Source organism: Lithobates pipiens, unplaced genomic scaffold, assembly GCF_037356315.1.
Source record: "Lithobates pipiens isolate NorthernLeopardFrog02 unplaced genomic scaffold, aLitPip1_a1.2 Scaffold_16, whole genome shotgun sequence".
In the NCBI taxonomy this organism is placed as follows: domain Eukaryota; kingdom Metazoa; phylum Chordata; class Amphibia; order Anura; family Ranidae; genus Lithobates; species Lithobates pipiens.
In genome coordinates this window covers 284,413,499-284,434,882 of record NW_027507748.1, presented here as the reverse complement: position 1 = coordinate 284,434,882, position 21,384 = coordinate 284,413,499, and the positions used below count along the sequence as shown (strand labels likewise).

General features: G+C 41.3%; 1 protein-coding gene across 3 annotated transcripts in view; it reads left to right on the top strand.

Annotated features, from left to right (window-relative positions):
- KCND3 (potassium voltage-gated channel subfamily D member 3) overlaps positions 1–21,384 on the top strand; it is a 688,984-nt gene that overhangs the window by 130,479 nt on the left and 537,121 nt on the right. The gene's annotated exons all lie outside the window — the stretch shown is intronic.

Sequence of the window (21,384 nt, the reverse complement as noted above, 5' to 3'; positions counted from 1 at the left end):
AGCGCGGAGATCTCCTATTGCGCGGCGCGGCTCGCGCATGTGCAGTAGGGAACCGGGAAGTGAAGCTGATTCGCTTTACTTCCTGATTCCCTCACCTCAAATGGCGGCGGCAGCAGCCGAGGTCCAAGCGGTCAATCGGCCTCGGCTGCCGGCATCGCTGGAACCCGGGACAGGTGAGTGTCCATTTATTAAAAGTCAGCAGCTGTAGTATTTATAGCTGCTGGCTTTTAATATTTTTTTTTTTGGGCGGAATCCCTCTTTAAATGCTGGGAAGAGGTTCGTGGGAAGAGGAATAATCCACCAGTGTTGGTATCTGTGGTTACTAAAAAAAAAAAAAAAAAAAAGAAGATAAAAATAGTTGCTTTTGGGGTAACACTTTTCCTAAATAAAGGCCATGACATTCTTTGCAGTAAACCAGTTTACTGACAACTTCTATATCTGTGTAGGGCATAAAGATTCAGTAGTGAATCTTCTCAAACTGCAACAGTAAAAAGGAGACTGCAGCTGAGGGCAAAGTTGTAAAGTCTGCTGGGAAAATCTTGCCACTGGAGTCTTCTCATGAAATTCACAATTATAGGATACAGAGAGCATGAATATAATATATTATATTATATTATATTATATTATATTATATTATATTATATAATACAAAGGATGAATAGCTGAAGGCAGACAAAATATGTTTTTTGGATGGTGTCAATCAGGACTTGATCTACTTAATTCAGCAACCATACAGTTTATTTAATGTCAATATAGTTTCATGTAGTCCACTAAGGGGAATGAAGACAGCCTAAAGGAATAAAAGTAAAGTTTGTTCTGTATATGTTATCCTATCACACGTCTATTTTTTATTTTTTATTAATTTGCTATTTTTGACTGTTATTGATTTGGTGTCAGTCTAAATTGTCTGTGGATCTTAGTTTTTTTTTTAATTTTCACTTCACCAGATTAAGATTTAATCTTCACTGTTCACCACTGCAGTACATGTACTTTTGAGGGCTGGTTTATGTAAACATTTAACAGGTTTATAATTTTTTCAAAAATGATTTTCCCAACCAAAACTGGCACATAGTTAAAGGTGAACATTGAACGCACAGTTAAATACACATATGAAAAACCATAATGTATATGTGAGGTGTTTACTTGCCAAAGGTTTTCTATTTTTGGCCTTACAGTCCTGAGAGTTAAACAGCTCTGCCAAACAGCATATCCCTGTTTGAAGTAGAGCAAGATCAGGTCCTTTGCCCTGCCAGTTTCGCTTACAGATCTCCTTCCCACTCATTGATTGGACAGTGAAAGGAGAAGCAGCACACCAAGGAGCTCATCTTTTGGTCACTGTTATGTACTTCTTTTGGGTTACTTCTTGTCAACACATGAACTGATTGGCTTATTATGTTGTTTTTTTTAACTTTTACAGAGATTGCAAGATGCATATACCAGCTCTAGTTCAGGTATTTTGCATACAAAAAACAGTACTTGATGTATTAATGAATAGAGAACTGCAAATATTTGTGTCTTTTATATGTGCCTGGATTTCAGTTTTACATAAAGGGCAATTTTCATGGGAATAATGTTATTATTTTCTGGTTTGTGCTGTATTGACTTACTGAAAATGCCAATGTGCACATCAAACCATAAGAAGCTTAAAACATTAAAAAAAAAAAAAAAAATAAAATAAAAAAACATTAATCATAAATCAAGTCCAGAGATTACAGTGCAACTGAAAATATTGGCTTATCAGTGGCGGGTGTCTGTTTGACCCCATTAATTCTATAGGCATAATTTTTACACCCACTCATCTCCACTTATGAGCCATACCCTGAGCTGAAAGAGAATTGATGAAAATACAGCTTTGATCTACTCAACGTTTTAGCTGGAGACATGACATGGACGAATATTTCCCATTATCAGTAAAGAGCTCCATGTATCAGATCAGAATATAAATGAATACACAGAAGCATTTGATGTTATTGTCATCTTCCAGCCTTCTCGGCTCTTCATAGCATTTCCTACATGTCTGGGACAAATACAGCCAACATAATTAATGCAAACAACATGAAAATGCCAAACAATGATTATTTGTGTTCCTTGAACTAATTCCAAACATAATAAAAACCGTAACGTAGGCCCTGTATCCTGGCAATGTTTGATTTCTCATAGATTTTTTTTTTTTTATCTCAAACAAGAGTATTCTTTTGTGTGAATTAAGGATACAAACTGATTTCTTTTTCAGATAGCTTTTCCTTGCTGTGTGTAAGTATAATGGATGTATTTTGTGTTTCCATGTTTATCAAAAAATGTATACTTACAACATAGATTAAAAGTAGATAAACATTCTAATTCATTCTTTAAAAAAATCCTTACATCATTGAATATTTCAGCTGATCCAGATAGAGTTAAAAACCACTGGTGTGGTTCTGTTTCCATTAACTGTGTTAATAGAAATACAAAGATTGCCACTGCTGACATCTGCTGAAAATAGCTTTACTAATTAACATATCCCCATAATTTGCAGGGAATTCCTCTCACATCCTGTTTTAGTTGTGGGACAGGAAGTGAAGTAAAATCTCCCCAATGGGACACAGATGGCAAAATAACACAAGCCGGTAATCTGCTTTTTTTCTCCTCGTGCTATCAGCATGAGGGGAAAAAAAGCAGATTATTGGCTTCTGTTTACATCACATAATCACTTGTCATTGGCTGACAGCTGATCACATGCTAAAGGACCGGGATTGGACCCTTAGTCTGATCTGTGATCAGCCGAGTCTCATGGAATTGTTCATCAGATAGCGTGCGGTTCACACCCCGCAGGCAGCACATGCACAGGAGGATGTATATGGATTCCCTCCCGGCAATTTAGGCCCGCGCTATAGCACAGGGGGGGGGAGAGGTTGAATAAGCTAACTGCATTCAAGGTGCAACAAAACAAAAGTGGTACAATGTACTTCCATTACATTTTTATCAGAAGCAGTCACAGGCTGGGTTCACACCGCAGCACGGAGTGGCTCACAGCGGCTCACAGCAGGGGTCTGGTCTGGTATCCCTTTTCACCATTTCACATCTGATTTTAGCCAGAATGTTTGGATGAATTCGGACCTGAAAAAGACCAGATGATGCACAGGACACCTGTGCAATTTGCGACAGAGGCACTCCAGAGATGTGTGAACGCTCTCCATTGAGAGCCAGTCACAATCTCCTGACATGCAAATTGGATGCAGGAAAACTCACATCCAATTTGCAATAATGTGAACCAAGCCTAAGAGAAAAGCAAGAAGCAGAGAGGGATCCTTGTTTTATGTGTGGAATCGGTGGTCCTTCTGCAATGGTTTCACATACCCCAATGCTGATTTAGGCCTGGAACTCTCCGCTCATCATAGATCATGAGCTTTAATGAGGATAGACCTATAGATCCAACTAGACAGAAGACTAGTCATACCTCTGTGAAGAGACTACTGCTTCCATGCAGGGATTCCAATAAGCCCCCTGCCTGCAGACCTTCACAATCACAGGCCAGGGTTGTGGAGAAGAGGCCCTTGTCCCCATCAACATGGGACAAAGTGCTTTTGGTTGGCAGGGCAGAGCCCCCCTGCCCCAAAGCACCCCAGACATTGAGGGCATGTGGCCTGGTATGGTTTGGGGGCGCTCACTCGCCCACCCTTTAATGGCCTGGCAGGATTCATGCCGGAATAAAGGTCTCGTATAAATTTTTGGGTGGACCCCACACCATTTTTTTTTTTTTTTTTACATTTTGGCATTTCCCTTAAAATATATACCAGAACCAAAGGACCTGGTATGGACTGGGGGAACCCACATGCTGTTTTTTTTTTCTTCTTATACTCTATTGTCAGCAATGTGTCAGCCGGAAAAATCTAGTTAAATGTAATTTTTTTCTTTAGATATGTCAGTTTTGGTGAAGCAGGTTCTATACATGATACAGATGCACCACGCTAAAGGCAAATGAAGGGGACCCTCCTAGACACTAAATTTAAAGGAATTTTGGATTTCTATTGTTTCACTTTAAGCATCATTAAAATCACTGCTCCTTTAAAAACAGTATGTTTAAAAAAAGAAAATTTGCATTGATAGTATCAATGCAAATAATATATATATCTATATATATATATATGTATATATCTATATATATATATATATATATATATATATATATATATATATATATAATTATAATTATTTGCATTGATAGTATCAATGCCAATTTTATTTTTTTAAACATGTTGTTTTTAAAAGAGCAGTGATTTTAATGATTTCTAAAGTAAAACAATAAAAATGTAAAACTCCATAAAATATAATGCTTTAGTCTTCCTGTAAAGTGGCCCATCTCTACTGTGTATATAACCTGCTGCAGCAAAACTGATATGTAAAGAAAAAAAATAAATGTACATTTTTATGGCTGCAAGCCATTGCCAGCAATAGAAAAAATGAAAAAAAAAAAAAAAACGTAATGGGGCTCTTTTGGGTTTGGTATGAATTTTAAGATGAATCTATGCCAAAATTAAGAAGAAAAATGGCATGATCCATACCAGTCCCTTATCCGAGCATGCAGCCTGGCAGGCCAGGAAAAGGGGGAAGAAAGAGTCCTCATGCTCTCAACATGGAAGGTGCATGTTGATGAGGACAAGGGCCACCGTGAGTGGTAGTTGTGGAGAAGATGCCTGGGGGCCCCATTGCTAAATTGGGCTTCCAGATTCTGATGAGCCCTCTGCCTGCAGACCCCCACAACCACCAGCCAAGTTGTGGGAAAGAGGCCTTTGTCCCCACCAACATGGGGATGAGGTGCTTTGGGGTGGGAAGGCAGAGCCTCCTCTATCCCAAAGCATCCCCCATGTTGAGGGCAGGTGTCCTGGTATGGATCAGGAAGGGGGAACCCACACCATTTAAAAAAAAAAATGTTGCCATGGGGTTCCCCTTCAAACTCAAATGGCCTGGTATGGATTGGGAGGGACCCCCACAGCATTTAAAAAAAAAAATTCTATTGCCAGCTGACAGTCTTTGACTCATCCATTGCTAAGGACATGGTGTATGATGCTTAACAACCCATTGACTGTATACTCGGCGGGCGAACATCCCACCGAGTGCACAGAAAATGTGGGTTTTCGGGGGGAAACCCAAACAAGCAATGTTTGGGCCGAACTTATGCTTTGCCTGAACCAGACGCCCGTCCCTAATGTAGACCAGATTCAAAGCCAACTTGACAAGCATTATCTCATTCAAATAACCATGTGTAAGAAAAGTGAAAACAAATCAAAAGATAGGTCATTTTTGGGTATGAGTAATTTAAATTACGTTAACATGTTTTACTCTTAAAAAGAGCTTGCTCAGAGGTGCAGAACACCGTGAAAACTGGAAAATATGTGTATCATCACTAGACAAAAGAACAGTGGCTGCCATTAGCCACATGTATCTCCTATTTAAAACCAAGATGGTCACTGGGACCTCCCTTGGGCTGTGCATGTCACCATGTACTTTCCCGCGTTATGATGTCACAATGCTACCATGCCCACGCATGCGCTTTCCATGGGGGCATCACCATCGTGTCACCTGTATCTTGGCACCCTGTACCATGTGATCAGCTGTAGTCAATCACAGCATCAAAAATAAAAGCCATTTTGTTATAATGCAATAATAGTATAAAAAAGTACAGTGTCACTACGTAAAAAAAAAAGAAACAAGAGTTAAAAAAAACTTTAAAAAACTTGCCATGCCTTTTACTGAATACCTTGGTCTATCTACTTTCCAAAAAAGGGGTCATGTGAGGGGTATTTGTACTGTCCTGGCCTTTTTGGGCCTCAAGAAATGAAATAGGTCATCAGTACTTCAGGATTGATCAGTTTTCAAATATATATATTACATACACACATAGTTTGTAGACTTTATACCTTTCTCATAAATAATATATGCTGATTTGGGTTATTTTTACAAAAGAAATGTAGCAGACTGCAGTTTGCCCCACATTTATGAAGAAAGGTTATTTGTTTTCAAAATTGTATAACAGAAACAAATTTTCAGTATTTTAACAGTAATGACTGAATACCAGTAAAAGAAAAAAATGATATAAATTTAATTTATGTATAGTGTAGACTCAGCAATTGGCAGTTAAAATGTGACAGTGCAGAATAGCAAAAAATGCCTCAGTCATGAAGGGGGTAAAATCTTCCAGAGGTCAATTGGTTAAGCAGGATGTAACCATATGGAGTGTTTCTGAAAAATGTTCCATAAAGTAAGCAGTAACACTTTTGCATATGTGTCCTGAGTATGGGGGGGGGGGGGGGGGACCTATCCTGGGAGCCACATTGAGAGGGGCGCTGCCAGTCTAGTGTGCATGGGTCTAGTTAAGCACTCCACAAAACATTCTGCTAGCACCCCCAATCAGCAACCACCATATCAGAGGCTAAATTAACGTTTTCCTTAAATCCTTGCTTAAACATTAGCGGTTCTAGCAGGTGGTTATTCAGGGACTTAATGGTGCAGTTGGTCTGCAAAGGGACCATGCAGCCTTTTTTCCGACACTCGGTGTAAAGTTCAGGCATCCCTGTCAGTCTCTGGAGGAGTGATCTGCCTCTCACAGGCTGTAGGGGCGCAGGTACATTCTTCCACTGCACAAGATCTGGGTTATCTAACCCCTCCAGCTGCTCCAACTCTACTATATCTCCCCTACTGATTGGAACATGTTAATCCCTCTCCTTCATCATGGAGCTCTATCCATTTCCACCAGCTCGCTCTGCTTCCTGTGTCACAACCCACTCCACCTTCTTTCCTGGTGAGTTACTATCACCTATTCCTGCTACACGAGCTGACCCCCTCCTTCATTTCTTCTTCCTCTGTGTGTCCATTTGGCCCCACACCCTCCATCTCCTGATTGGCTCACTGTCTGTAAAGGAGAGCTGCCAAAGCCAATGGCTCCCACTGCTGCCAAAAAACAATCAGGAGTGTGAGTACCCACAGAGCCAAGGCTTTTGCTGGCTCTGGTAAGTATTGGGGGGGGGGGGGGGGGGGCTGCTGCACACAGAATGTTTTTTAACTTTATGCATAGAATGTATAAAGGTAAAAAGCCTTGTCACCATGAATGGGGTAACCATAACCACCCTGCAACCATATGCATTGCACATGGTTGCTGCACAGTGGGTCAGCATTTTCAAGGTTTAAACATGCAGTAAGGAAGTAAAATATCACTCCCTTACTGTTTGTCAAACACCAGCAATGACCACTGCATATTTAAACGAGACCTTAGAGCCCCCTTTCAGCCCCTCTTCCTACCTCAGATCCGCTTTGATCTATTTAGTTCCATGTACTAACTAATTCCTAACTGTGGAATCTCTTTTCTCAGTCCCTTTCTCTGTCCCAAAAGTGAAGCTTCAGAGGTTTGTTTAGACCCCTGATAGCTCCCTAAAGACCCTCCAACCGTCCAAGTTATTTAAAAAACTGCAAAAAAAAAATGTAACACATGTAAAAAAATAAGACTAATGCCGCGTGCATACGACTGGACTTTCCAGCAGACTAGGTCCAACGGTCTTCCCGACTGACTTTTGGTGGAGTTCAGATGGACTTCCGAACGAACGGTTTGTTTTGAATGTGATGACATAAGACTGGACTAAAAAAGGAAGTTCAATAGCCAGTAGCTTTTTCCAATAGGAATTGAGTCAGTCGGACAGATTTGAAACATGTTCTTTTTCTAGGTCCGTCTGATTTTTTTAAATGAAAAACTATCAGATTAGCCCACACACGATCGGAATGTCCTATGGACTGATTCCGTTGTACACACAACCGGACTTTCCGGCAGACTAGGTCCAAGGCATAAAAGTTCTAAACACATCCAATATATAGCATAATTTAGCCACAGCCACTGTATGCTGCAATGCACTATGCATGATGCAGGTCACCATCTCCCTTGTAGGAGCCCCAGTACATTACTTTGCCTAGGGCCCATGGTGCTATTAAGATGGAACTAACATCTCTGACTTCTGAACTTTGCATCACTAACTACTGACCTCTGAACTCTGCCCCACTTACTACTGAACTCTGTATCACTTCCTAATGACTCTGAACCCTGCACCACTTACTACTTACCTCTAAACCCTTCTTCACTTACTACTGAACTCTGAAATGTGCACACTTACTACTGAGCAATGAAGTCTGCACCACTTAATACTGAACCCCTGCACGCTGCTTCTATTTTAACCAAAATTCAGCAAAATAAAAAAAAAAAACACACCCAATTATTACCGCTGCACACGCCACCCTTTCTTGTTCAGGAGGGCCCAACTTACGATCCTGCACACAGGCCTCATTATTTTCTATATCACAATTACCCCATATTTTACTGAGGCATAAAATGCTACATGCATCAGTGCACTGTGCCCCACACCCTACTTTCCCAAGCAACCCCCCGCCCTGGGCTTTGAATGATCTTGTCCGGTTATGAGTGGGGGGGGGGGGGCGCCAAACTGCGTCTTTGCCCCGGGTGAAAAAAATGTCTATTATGTACACAGTGATGAATCTAAACTCAGAGCTGTGGTATTTTATATCAGAAGTTATCTCAATGCTCTTAGATATCTTTGAATTTTGAGAAATGATCTTTAAATTTAACTCAGATCTATCCTATAAGCATGAAATAATTTGTGTCATTTGGATATTTTTAGTACTATGCACACAAATAATTGTATGTGTATCTATGGGTTCAATGCCCATTTTTAACTCATGGTTATTTATCTTCTTGGATGTTTTTGGGCCCTCAGTCTTTAGTATCAGCTAGCCTTGGACATATTCTGTATTTTTCAAGCATCTGCTGAGCTGAGTCGGTACAATGTTAGACAATGAAAAATTTCTTCTGGCAGCAGAGCTTAATTCACATTGTAAATGGTAAATTAAACCCATATTCTTTTTCTACATTCTGACACTAATTGTTGAACTGGACACCAGTTGTGAAGATTAAAAAGAGAAACAAGAATATATCCATTAAACAGCTATCTTGTTTTACAATCTTAGCTGTTAAAGGTATGGCTCTCTGAATCATATATATATATATTTTTTTTTAAAGCTGCAACATGTAGACTTTATTAGGTAGGAAGGACATAGGTGTGAAGGCCTAGTAATATTTACATTATTCTGTCTGTAGGTCTTTTTTTTATTTCAATAATTTTTATTCAAGTTTTGAAAATGAAATACATTGAGCAGTCATGAATCATTAATACGTTATGTACACAGAGGAAAGAACAAACAGTTGAGTTATCCGTGGTAAAACAAAACATACGAATAATGGCAAACCCTGCCCCTACTTAACCAGCACCCCATGGGATCAAGCTGTGCTGGGGGGGGGCTGGGAATCATAACGATCAACAGCGAATGACAACAGAACTTAAGGTGTACATAGTTATGTGTGTTAGTTTAAAATTACAGTACCTCCGTTTTGAATACAGTATTTGGGGGAGATAGAGAGAGGCACTAAGTGGAGGGAAGGAGAAATTAGATCAGGTAGAGTGTTAAAAATCTAAAAGGCACTAGGAGGTCAGAGAATAGAGCAGGAGAGTAAACGAGAAAGACTTTTCAAGGGACTAGGTCCGACGGACTTTCGGCGGAGTTCTGACAGAGTTCTGATGGACTTTCCGAATGAACGGACTTGGCCACACACAATCACACCAAAGTCCGACAGATTCGAACGTGATGACGTACGACCGGACTAGAATAAGGAAGTTCATAGCCAGTAGCCAATAGCTGCCCTCACGTCGTTTTTGTCCGTCGGACTAGCATACACACAAGCGTATTTCTGAGTAGGAACTGGGTCCAGCAGAGTTCCGCCGGAAAAATTTGAAACATGTTCCATTTCTAAAGTCTGATGGATTTTTGCAAATCAAAAGTCCACTGCAGCCCACACACGATCGAATGGTCTGCCAGAATCGTTCCGTCTGACCTTTGATGTTGAAAAGTCCGGTCGTGTGTACGCGGCATTAGAGATTAAGCTACAACTCTTGGTCACTTTATGAGTTACTGTCTATACCACTCTTTCCAACATTTCCAGTAGTTATCAAAAGTTGCACAAGAGGTTTTCCTTATAGCTACCCTGTTTCCCCTAAAATAAGACCTAGCATGAGTGTTGGTGATGGCTGCAATATAAGCCCTACCCCCAAATAAGCCCCACCCTCTTTCCCCGAAAATAAGCCCTACCCTGAGAATAAGACATAGAAGGACTTTAACTAGGGCTTATTTGGGGGGTAGGGCTTATATTGCAGCCAACGTCGACAATCACGCTAGGTCTTATTTTAGGGGAAACAGGGTATGAGTCTTTCATATTAGTAGTTGAGATTGACCTGGGCTAGAACTTCTGAGGGGTTAGGAGAATAGGTGCTTCTCCAGTGTCTGGCTATGACTAGTTTTGCAGTGATCAAGATGTGGACAACTACTATACATGATGTCATGGGGTATCTGTCTATGCCTAGGTGGGGGATTGCTAACGCTGGTGCTGGAGATTGGAGGATTCCAGTGATTTCTGCTATAATACTGAAGATTTTCCTTCAGAAACTAGACAGATTCTTGCAATGCCAAAATATGTGAAGTATTGTGCCTGGAGTACCACAATCTTTCCAGCAAAGTGATGAGAGAGATGGGTACATTTTGGCTAGCAGTTGGGGTGTTCTGTACTACCTTGTTAGGACCTCCTGGGTGATTTCCCAGTGGTTAATACAGTGTGAAGCCTTGTAATTGTATCTGAGCGCTATGGCCCATTGTTCTGGGTCGAATGTTTTGTTCAGGTCTTTTTCCCAGGTTAGAATGGTAGGAGACTTAGTAAAAAGTTCTTTAGATTGAAGTGTATTGTAGAGAAGAGAAATGCCTCTACAATTATTGTTGATATTTGTGTAGAAGTTGCACACTTTAGAATTTAGTTTAAACATCGGGGGTGGATTTTTAATTAGGAAGGAGACGACACGTCTATGTAAAAATTGACTTGAGTCAGGGATATTATATTTCTTCTGTAGAGAAGCGAACAGTTTGGGGGATCCGCCTTCTTGGACAAGATCAATTACCCATTCTATACCGTGTTCTTTCCATAAGTTGAGTGAGCAGTAAGGGATCATTGTTTCTAAAATTTGGATTGGGAATTTGATCATGGATGTTGTGTTGTCATGCAGTAACTGAGCCCGTTAGTGTCTCCATGCTAGTAGTGCGGCTTGGGTTACTAGCGGGAGTGAAGAGATCATGAAGGGTTTCCACGTGTCAGCCAGTAATAAGAGTTTCAAGTCAGAGGTTTTGGCCATGTCAGCCTCGACTCCCACCCAAAGGGGTTCCGAGGTAGACATGATGAACCAATATTTAATTTGTGATAGAATAGTAGCCCAATAATAATTCTTCAGATCCAGTATACCCATTCCTCCTGCTTTTTCGATGTTAAATTAGGATTTTTTGGGAGCAGTGCGCTCTTTTCCCTTGCCAGATATAGTGTTTGAGAATCTTATTTAATTCAGAGAAGTGTGAAGCTTTAAATAGGAGTGGTAGGGTTTGGAATACGTATAACATTTTTGGTAGAATCAACATTTTGAAGGAGGCTATTCTACCCACCCAAGATAGCTCCGTTTTAGCCATATGGGTTACAGTTGTTCGGATATCCGATAAAAGGGGTTTGATGTTGATATCTGCTAGGAGGGATGATTTGGATGTTAGTAAAATACCTAAGAACGGGATGGAGTTTTCTGCCCAGGTGTAAGGGAGTAGCTGTTTCAAGTGTATACGAGCATGATGGTTAATCCCAAGATCTAGGATTAAAGATTTACTGAAATTCACTTTATAGTATACAGGGAACTAAAGAGATTGAGGGTTTCATGGACGAAAGGCAGTGATATGATGGGATTGGTGAGAAGGAGGATGACATCATCCGCGAAAGGTTGATTACATGTGATTTTTGTTGGAATTTAAATCCTGATATGTGGGGATGGGATCGAATGGCCTCCGCCAGGGGTTCTATCATTAAGTTGAAAATGAAAGGGGAAAGCGGGCAGCCCTGGCAGGTGCCATTTGAGATATGGAATCTTTTCGACAATATGCCCGACGTGAGAACCTCTGCTGAGGGGTTTGCATACAAAGTGAGTATTGCGGCGAAGATTGGACCCAGGAAACCAAATTTGTGAAGTACCTTCATCATATAGCCCCAGGGCACTCTATGAAACGCCTTCTCTGCATCAATAGAGAGAAGCAGAGAAGGCGTTTTTCGAGATTCTGCATGCTGGATGATGTTTAATATACTGTATGTCTTGTGGCATCAGAAGCCTGACGTTCTTTGGTGAACCCTGTTTGATCGCATTTCACTAGTGTCGGCATAATGTCAAAAAGTCAATTTGCTAGCAGTTTAGCGTATAGTTTGATGTCCACATTCAATAGAGAAATGGGATGAAAGTTGGATGGTGTGTCAGGGGTTTTACCAGGTTTGGGCAGGGTAATGACATAGGCCTTTAGTATTTCTACTGGGAAGGTGCCTGAGGACATGGCTTTGTTAAATAGGGGTAATAGGTTGGGAATCAGGATTTGCCTAAAATTTTATAATATATGTTGCACAGTCCATCCGGGCCTGGGTGCCTTACCTGGAGGGAGAGATTGAATAGCCCTTTCAAGCTCTACCGAGGTGAATGGGGAGTTTAAAAGTTGTATCTGGGATGCAGAAAGAGTAGGTAAGTCGATTTTGGCCAAGAAGTTGACAATGTCCATGCTGATCGGTTGTGGCGTTGCAGGGTCATCTTTAAGATTATACAGGGACGAATAGTAATCTGCGAAAGCATCTGCAATTGCCTGTGGGTTCTCCACTTTGGTTGCCCTCTTGGGATGAAAAATGTGTGGAATTCTGGTTTTGATCTTTTGTGTTTTAAAGCGGTTGGCTAGAAATTTGCCTGCTTTATTGTTATTAGCATAATAATTTTGTTTGAGTTTACGCATATATTGTTCATTTTAGATACAAAACAGTTCTCTAAGTTTGCATCTGAGACTGAACAACTTCGAGGCCAAGTGGGTAGATGCCTTATACTGGTTTTGTGACTTTAGGTCACGGATGTCTAATGCAACGTAATCTAGCGTTTCTCTGCATAAGAATACCTCTTATTTACGCCTTGTGGGCATTCCAATTAACAGTGGCATTAGTATCATTTGGGACATTGTAGCGGAAGAACTCTTCTAGATTTTGGGAAATTTCTTTCTGTGAGTTTGGTTCTTGAATTAACAATTCATTGCATCTCCATATGCGTGTTGTTGCATAGGCGTTCCCACCCTCTATTTGGATTGTAATGGGGGCATGGTCAGACCACGTTATATCATGGATTGATGAGTGGGAAATCATCTGCAACAATATTTTATCAGATAGAAACAGATCCAACCTTGAGTATGAATTAAACCTGGGAGAATAGTATGTATATGCTTTTTCGCTTGCGTTCTGGCTGCGCCAGACATCGTATAGATCCTCTCTAGCCAGGAGGTCCCGAAAAAGGTGGGAGTGACTCCTGTTCAGAGAGGTAGTATCCAAATTTTTATCAACAATCAAGTTGAAGTCACCACATAATAATATGTTCCCAGCTCGCATTTGGGTCATCTTTTTGAAAACTTTTTTAAGGAACTTGATTTGGTGCGAGTTGGGGGCATACACATTCGTTAGGGTGATTGGCATTTTGTCAATGATACAAACCAGTATGATGTAGTGACCTTCTGGGTCAATGTATGAGTCTTTAAGTTCAAAAGAGACCGTATCCCTTACGGCTATCATTATGCCTCTCTTTTTTGCTGAGATGGAAGACTTAAAAATGTGGGGAACGTTCGCATCAGAGCAGTTGGTAGTGGCTATCTTGTGGAAGTGAGTTTCTTGTACTGCGAGGATGTCAGCTTTATGATGGAGAGTCTCTTTCCAACGGGATCTTCGTTTGGCGGGGTGGTTCTGTCCTCTCGCGTTTATAGATAGGAGTTTAAGACTCATTGTCACGTACCTAGTAGACGAGCCCGGAATGCAGGGAGCGGCCCCTCGTATCCCCTGGCTAATGAACCCCTGGAAGTGGTAACAGGAATTCAAAAGTTCAGAGGGCACAAGTGCCTGGCAGATAGAGGCAGGTCCGGATAAGCAGCAGAACACCGACAGCGAGTAGGTAGGGCTGATGGTAATCGGCTGGTGAGGCAGGCACAAGTGGGCAGACTGGCAGGCAGACGGTCGTCAGCGAAGACAGCAGTCACTGGAAATCCAAACGGGTAGGCAGGAACAGCGGAGTCGGGTGCAGGCCGGGTCAGCAGGAAACGGTCAACGCAGTACAAGAGGATGAGGCAGAGACGTGGTCAGACAAGCAAGAAGTCGTAGGCAGGCAGCAACGGATCAAGGTCAAGAACTAGCCGGGTAACAGGAACCAAGGTAACAGGTACAGGAACTGAATAGCAGGATCTCCGAACACGCTGTAGGCTGGACAGCAAGAAGGGAATGGAGCAAGGACCTTAAGAAGCCTTTAGGGCGCCAAAACGGTCGCACGACGAGTCAGCGTGCCCCCGCGAGTGGCCGTGCGCCCGTTTGTGACCCCACGTGCACGCGTGCGCTCGTTCATGCCGCCGCGAGAGCGTCCGTTCGCTTTAGCGCGCGTCAAAGGGGAACGACGGGTTCTCAACGACAGGCTTCTGCGGGTAAGTCTCCCGTGTGCGACCGGAACGCCAGGACGATCGTGACACTCATGTTTGTAGTTCCAAATGATGTAGTTTTCCATAGGGACTGTTTGTATGTTGACGGGTGGAGAGAAGGATGCCCATAAATGGTAAGAGTGTAGACTTAAAGACGAAGAGTTGTAGAGTGCTAGGTGAAATTAAAGAGAAAGTACCAGGATATTGAGAGTTAAGTTCAATGCTCTGTCAGGCGAGAGCATGGTGTAACAAAGTTTGTATCAAAATAATATCCCAATGTAAAAACCAACAAAAAAGCAGTAGTCCCGAACGGGGAACCAAAAAGGAATGAGTTAACTGGTTACAGCCAAATTATTATTTTTTTTGGCCTTTCGCAAAGTTAAGAAAGGGTCCAAATGGACAAGACAGCAAAGCTGCCTAAACAGCTGGGTATTGGTACGATGACAAGTACCAGTGGCACTTGGGGAATCCTAGTGTACGGTCGAACGGCAGGACCATGTCCCAAAGACTCAAGTGTGCTTTGTGGATGCTTTTTGATGGTATTTGGTTTGGCAATCTTGGAGGACTTTGCCTGGAGGGCAGTCGTGCTGCGGGAGTGGGTTATGTCCGGTGTCTGGTGGTAATATTTGGCAGTTTTTCAAAAGGTGCATGCCTTCTTCCAAGGAGTTGATGAGGTGATTGGAGCCATTGTATGAGATGTTGAGGTCGGCCGAGCATTTCCAAGGATAGATTATTTTATTGTTCCTCAAAGCTTTGGTGTCGCCATATTTCAACATTGTTGAAGTGTGTGTTGCGAGAGATCCAGTAGCACTTGCAGGTTGGCCGTGTAATCTGGAATATTTTCTGATTTGCGGAATGCGTCGAGGATTTTTTCCTTGGTTTGGAAGAAATGGACTATTAGTAACACGTCTCTTGGAACCTCTTGGGGCAGGAAAGTAGGCTATGAAGTCTATGGATTCTGACGATAGTAACGTCTGCTGGTAACAATGAAGGGATCACCTTTTGGAAGAGGTTGCGTGCATATGTGGGTAGTTGTTGAGAGGAGATGGTTTCGGGGATTCCACGGATCTTTAAGGTATTTCTACGTGAACGATCTTCGAGATCGGCTAATTTTGATTGGAGTTTTGCTATGACCGCTTGTTGCGACGAGTGGGAGTCCACCAACGAGTTGAAGGATGATGTGATTTCGAACATCCGTGTTTCAACTTGATGGATCCTGTCCCCTATATCTTGCATTTCCTCTCTGCATTGTTGGATGCAGGATATCATGTCTGATTGTAGAGAGGAATGTAACAGCATCAACATCTCTTTCATAGTAACGTCTGAGATAGGTTGGCCCGTTGTGGGAAAGATAGCAATGGGATCTACAGCCTGTATGGTATTAGCTTCTGTATTTTGGGTAGCACTCACCTCCATTGCTAGCACAGAGTATCTATTGGCATGTGTATCTATCTCTGAGTCCAGTCTTGGTTTTGATTTGACTGGGCTTCTGGATGAAGGAGAGCTGCAGGGAGAGGTGGAGTTTGGAGATTGTGTGTCCTCTGCAGCAGCGTCCTCCACAGTGTCTCTCTCTGCTCTGCCTGTGTGATCTGACATTGTATATGCTAGAGGACCAGCGGATGGCGGCAGCTTTGGACTCTCATGGCCATGTTGTTGAAGCCCATGGGACATGGCCAGGAAGAAGTCTGGCAATTTAAGCAATTGGGGCTTGTCCTGTAGTCTCCTCCACATGGCGGTGTGTGAGACTAGGGATAGCGGAGGACTTCCTGGCATGGCGGCAGCTGGCGGAGATGTCCGGGATCGGTCTCAATGCTGCTGATTCCCCTCGTGCGGCTGGAGCTCCTCTCCTATGCGACCATCTTGGTGAGCAGTCGCCACGCCCCCCTGAATAATATTTTTGTTAACTTGTAAAAGCAATGGTACTTTGTCATATGAGAGATTGTACGTGCTGTTCTTTTATAAGCTTATTTTTAATGCATTTTTTATTAATGGTAATAGTTTTATTGGATGTAGAATTTTATATTGTTTTTGCAGGAGCACATGGTGTGTATCGCACTCAGTCTTTGGGGTTCGATTTGCAAAATGAATGTTATTGTGGATTGAATCAAAGTCAGTACAACCAACTGAATCCCACTCAGGGCTCTTTTTGCTAGGACACTACAAAATGAAATGGATGTGAATTGTCACATTTTGAAAAAAAAACTTGGGGCTTGAATTACTAAAGACAAATAGGCTGTTCATTTTGCAACAGAAGTTGCATTTCAGAAGGAAAGTTTCTCTGGAGCTTAGTGAATGAGCTTAAGTTCCGCTGACCTCTTTTAATTCAATTATGTGCAAGCAAAAATTCTGCTTTTTAAATTTTCCTTGCATCTGGGTATTTTTTAAAAATTTATATTTCACCACATTCAGTTAGCTCTGGCAAAACTTCCCTTAAAATGTGTAACTTCCTTTGCAAAATGATCAATGTCTTTAGTAAATCAACCTCTTTGAATCCCATGTACATCTGTGAACAGCCTAGCTGTACTGTACAACTCATGATCTGTGAAAAATCAGTTACTTACTTTAGGTCCCATTGTTAGGCTAGTAGAGTGATTTTAGCGGTTTATTTTAATACAAAATTGGCAATTTCAGCATCAGTGAAATGTCACCAAATCAGAAAACTCTAAATTTTAAAAATGTATTCCGTTGTTTTTTTTGTGCCAGTCTAGAACAGGTTATTTATTTCAGTTAATGTTGTTTTATTGGTGTTTTTTTTTTTTTTTGTATATTTGATCCTTATGTATGTACTCTCTCCATAAAAATATTATTTAACTTTTTTCAACCTTATTTTCGTTCTGTGAAAAAATGTGTAAAGCAATGCTAATGGAGTGCTGTATTTTGATACAAGAACAGGTCCTAAATAGTTGAAAGTAGCATTTCTAAGGCCAGCCATAGATGGAGCGAATTAATTTCCTGTGAATACGGGAAAGTGTTGACAGTGGAATCGCTACCGCGAGCCATCGTTATTATTGCTAGCAACGGGGAGGCATGTCTGCCTTGGTTGAGGAGCGAGGCATGAGCTGAGGAGTACAGAGGATGGGAAAGCAGCTCAGACAGAACTCAAGCAGAACCAGAAGCTGCTATAACTATAGTAGTGCCAACTATTTTTTCACAATAAACCCTACTTTTGACTTGCTACACTACTTAAACTTTTGTTTTCTGCTGTTATGTGTAATATACAGTATATGGAGAGACAGTTGCTTGCTTGGTCTGAGCCAGTGGATATGTCCTGTGGTAACATCAGTGGTGAGATTTTTTTGATGGGATTATATCTGGGTTGCCAAATGTGTGGATAAAAGTGGTGGTTGTATTTTCAGGAGTGAGTTAGGTCTCTATAATTTGAGATCATATACATCTGGTAAGAGGCATGATTTTATGTGGGGATTGCACCTCTTTGAGCACTTGAATACAGACAAACTAAACTGCATTAATCTTCATGTACCATTAGATCACTTGGATTATCACCTGTGAAGTTGGACCATCTGTTATTTGGGTATTTTGCACAGTTTAATGTGTTTTATGTTTTTATATGAATTTAGAAGATTAGGAATATTTATATGATTATTATCTTGGATTTTTCACACGTTTGATTATTTATATGAATTGTGAAGTATTAAAAATATTTATTTATTATTGAGATTTTTTCAAATTAATTATCTGTGTCATACACTATTGATTGTGTGGTATTATATTGAAGTACTGATCAATAGTTTTTTGGGGGGTATGCGTATTTGTTTGTTTTATTATTGCTAGTGGCTATAACACCTGCTTGCAATAATCACATGTAAAACCAGACAGGCTGGTTGTACCCAGGTTAATTGACTGATCAACTTGGGTACATTCAGCCTGCTCAAACACGGTTCTGCTGAACAAGCCTCAGATTTAAACCATCTATGGCTGGCCTAATGCTCAAGAGCTATTTCCAGGAAGCACAGAACAAGTAAAATAAAAAGAAGGTACTTTTTCCCCCTGTAAATTTTCAGCTTTCAGCGCTGTTGCTTTTTAAATGACAATTATGGGGTCATGCTACACTGTACCCAAACAAAATTTTTATCATTTTGTTCCCACAAAGAGAGCTCTTTTAGCAGTATATGATCACCCCTGGGGTTTTTAATTTTTGCTAAACAAATAAAAAAAGAAAGAAATTTTGAAAAAAGTTTTTCTATGTTTCTGTTATAAAATTTTGTAAATAAGTAAGTTTTCTCCTTCACTGATGGGCAGTAATGAGGCTGCACTGAAAGGCACTGATGAGGAACCCTTTTTGGGCACCTATGAGGTGGCACTGATGGGCACTGATGCTGGGCACTATTGTGCTGCACTGATGGGCACTGATAAGCAGTACTAATGGGCACTCATAGGTGGCACTGATATACAACTCTGATGGGCACTCATAGACGGCACAGATGGGCACTGAAGACTGCACTGATGGGTACTTATGGGTGTCACTGATAGGCGGCACTGATGTGCACAGATAAGAGGCACTGATGGGTGGCACTGATGGATACTGATAGATGGCACTGATGGTCATCACTGATATGGAGGCACTGGCAGGCATTGCTGGTGGGTACTGAATGACATTATATGTGGGCACTGATTCGTATCGTATGTGGGCACTGATTGACATCCCTGGTGGCCATGGGTGGTATACCTGGTGGTCATCAGTGGTGGGCATCCTCGGGGGGGACTGTGCTGATAATCAATCCTGTCATCTGTCAGGTCAGGATCCTGATAATCAATCCTAACCTGACAGGTGATGACCAATCACCTGTCAGGAGAGTGGCCGATCGGATCTTCTCTAGTCGCGTCCATCAGATGTAAGTGAGGAAAAGCCGATACAAGGCTTTTCATGTTTACATCATGATCAGTTGTGATTGGACACAGCTGATCACATGGTAAAGAGCCTCTGTCAGAGGCTCTTTACCGAGATCAGTGTTGCGGTTTGTCAGACTGACACACAGCACCACCAATCACCGCACTGCGATCCCCACGGGCATGCGCCAGCTTGTTGCCCTGATCACATCATATGACATCTAGTCAGGATAACATAACCACTTTGTGCATGTCACATTGCTATATGGCAGGCGGGAAGTGGTTAAACAACCCCTACTAGAGCTAAAAGATAAAACTGTATTGAGTTAATAAATAACAAATATTTTAACATTATTATTGCATTTTTTTGGGCAAATGGAGAAATGAAATGGAAATCCGTTAATTTAGCAACTTAAGCTAAATCCTGGAGGTTAGCTTCACCTCAATGCAAACCATAACTTGTGTATAATTTACAACATAAATTGTGTGTAGAAGCACGTGTTTTATTTCAGTTTTTTTTTTGTCATCAGCGGTTTTCAGTGAAATATCAGGCATCTAAACAGAACCCCAATGTTTCACTTCTGAGTTAGAGAAAGAGATCAAGGACAGTCTTTATTCTCCTTCCCCTCTGCCACTTTTCAATTACTACGGAATACCAGAGAAAAATATTTACCATCCCCCCACTTGTCATCATAAACAGTTCCAATTCTCCCTGATGTGTGCCTGGAATACTATTCCCTCTGTAACTCGCTGTTTTTACCAGTAGAGGCAGAGGAATAGCAGTGAGGAGCTTGACAGCCACTGACTGCAGCTATTCCTTAGTGGGAAGAGTCTAGGGGACCCTTCTGTTATAGGTTCATGGTTGCTGAAATGACCATAAACTTATAGCAGACAGGGATGTTTTATTGACCTGGCCTGTAAAGGGTTCTGTTTTACCATAAACCTTATGTTGTTGCCAGTGAAAGGGATAAAGCTTTTTGTACCCTTAACCTCCCTGGCGGTATGATTATTTCAGATTTTAGGTGCTGAAAGCGGTACCATTATTTTGCATGGAAATTTGGCTTTTTATATTGTAGTCCTGTAATTCTTAGGAATAACTTCAATCTGTCCAAACCAGAGTCTAGTAGACATACCGGGTATGATAAAGTTTTAAAATGAAATCATAATTTATAATATAATAACTAACTATAAATAATTATACCAAATAATAATATAACAATAATAAAAAATATTCAATAATGTAATCAAATCAAAAACACTGAAATTTGCTCAGTTGCAGAATTGTCACTGTCATTACTTTTCAGTATTTGATAACGGATCTCCCCACAAATCACTATCACTCAATTCTGCGAGTGATTCTAATTTATTGTCGCTGTTTTCTAGCTGGTCTAAAACCATTTTTGATTTAAAGGAACAGTTTTGGTTGCTATGGACAATCTCCAGTTTCCAGGCATAAAGAACAGTTTTTATATTATAAAACTGCATGCAGGACACTGGACAGACCACTAGGGACAAAGGGGATGTGAAATAATTACATACAGCAATGTAATCTGTAAGATTACATTATACTGTATGTAATGTGTGTGTTTCACTTTTTGAATATGGCGCCGTTCTCCGTTCCTGTGCGTCGCAACGCTCGTACAGTGGGGGGACATCGCTGGATCCTGGGGACAAGGTAAGTAAGCTCTCCCTGCGTTCAGCGATGCAGTCCCGAGTCCGGCTCGGGGTTACCGCTAATTGCACAAAGTTTTCGCTCCAAGCCAGACTCGGGAATACCACCAGGGGGGTTAAAAACCACATAGTTACATAGTTAGTTTGGTTGAAAAAAAGACACAGAGTTCACCCAGTTCAACAAATAAAAGGGGGGAAAAAACAAAACTTTTTTTTTACAATCCTATA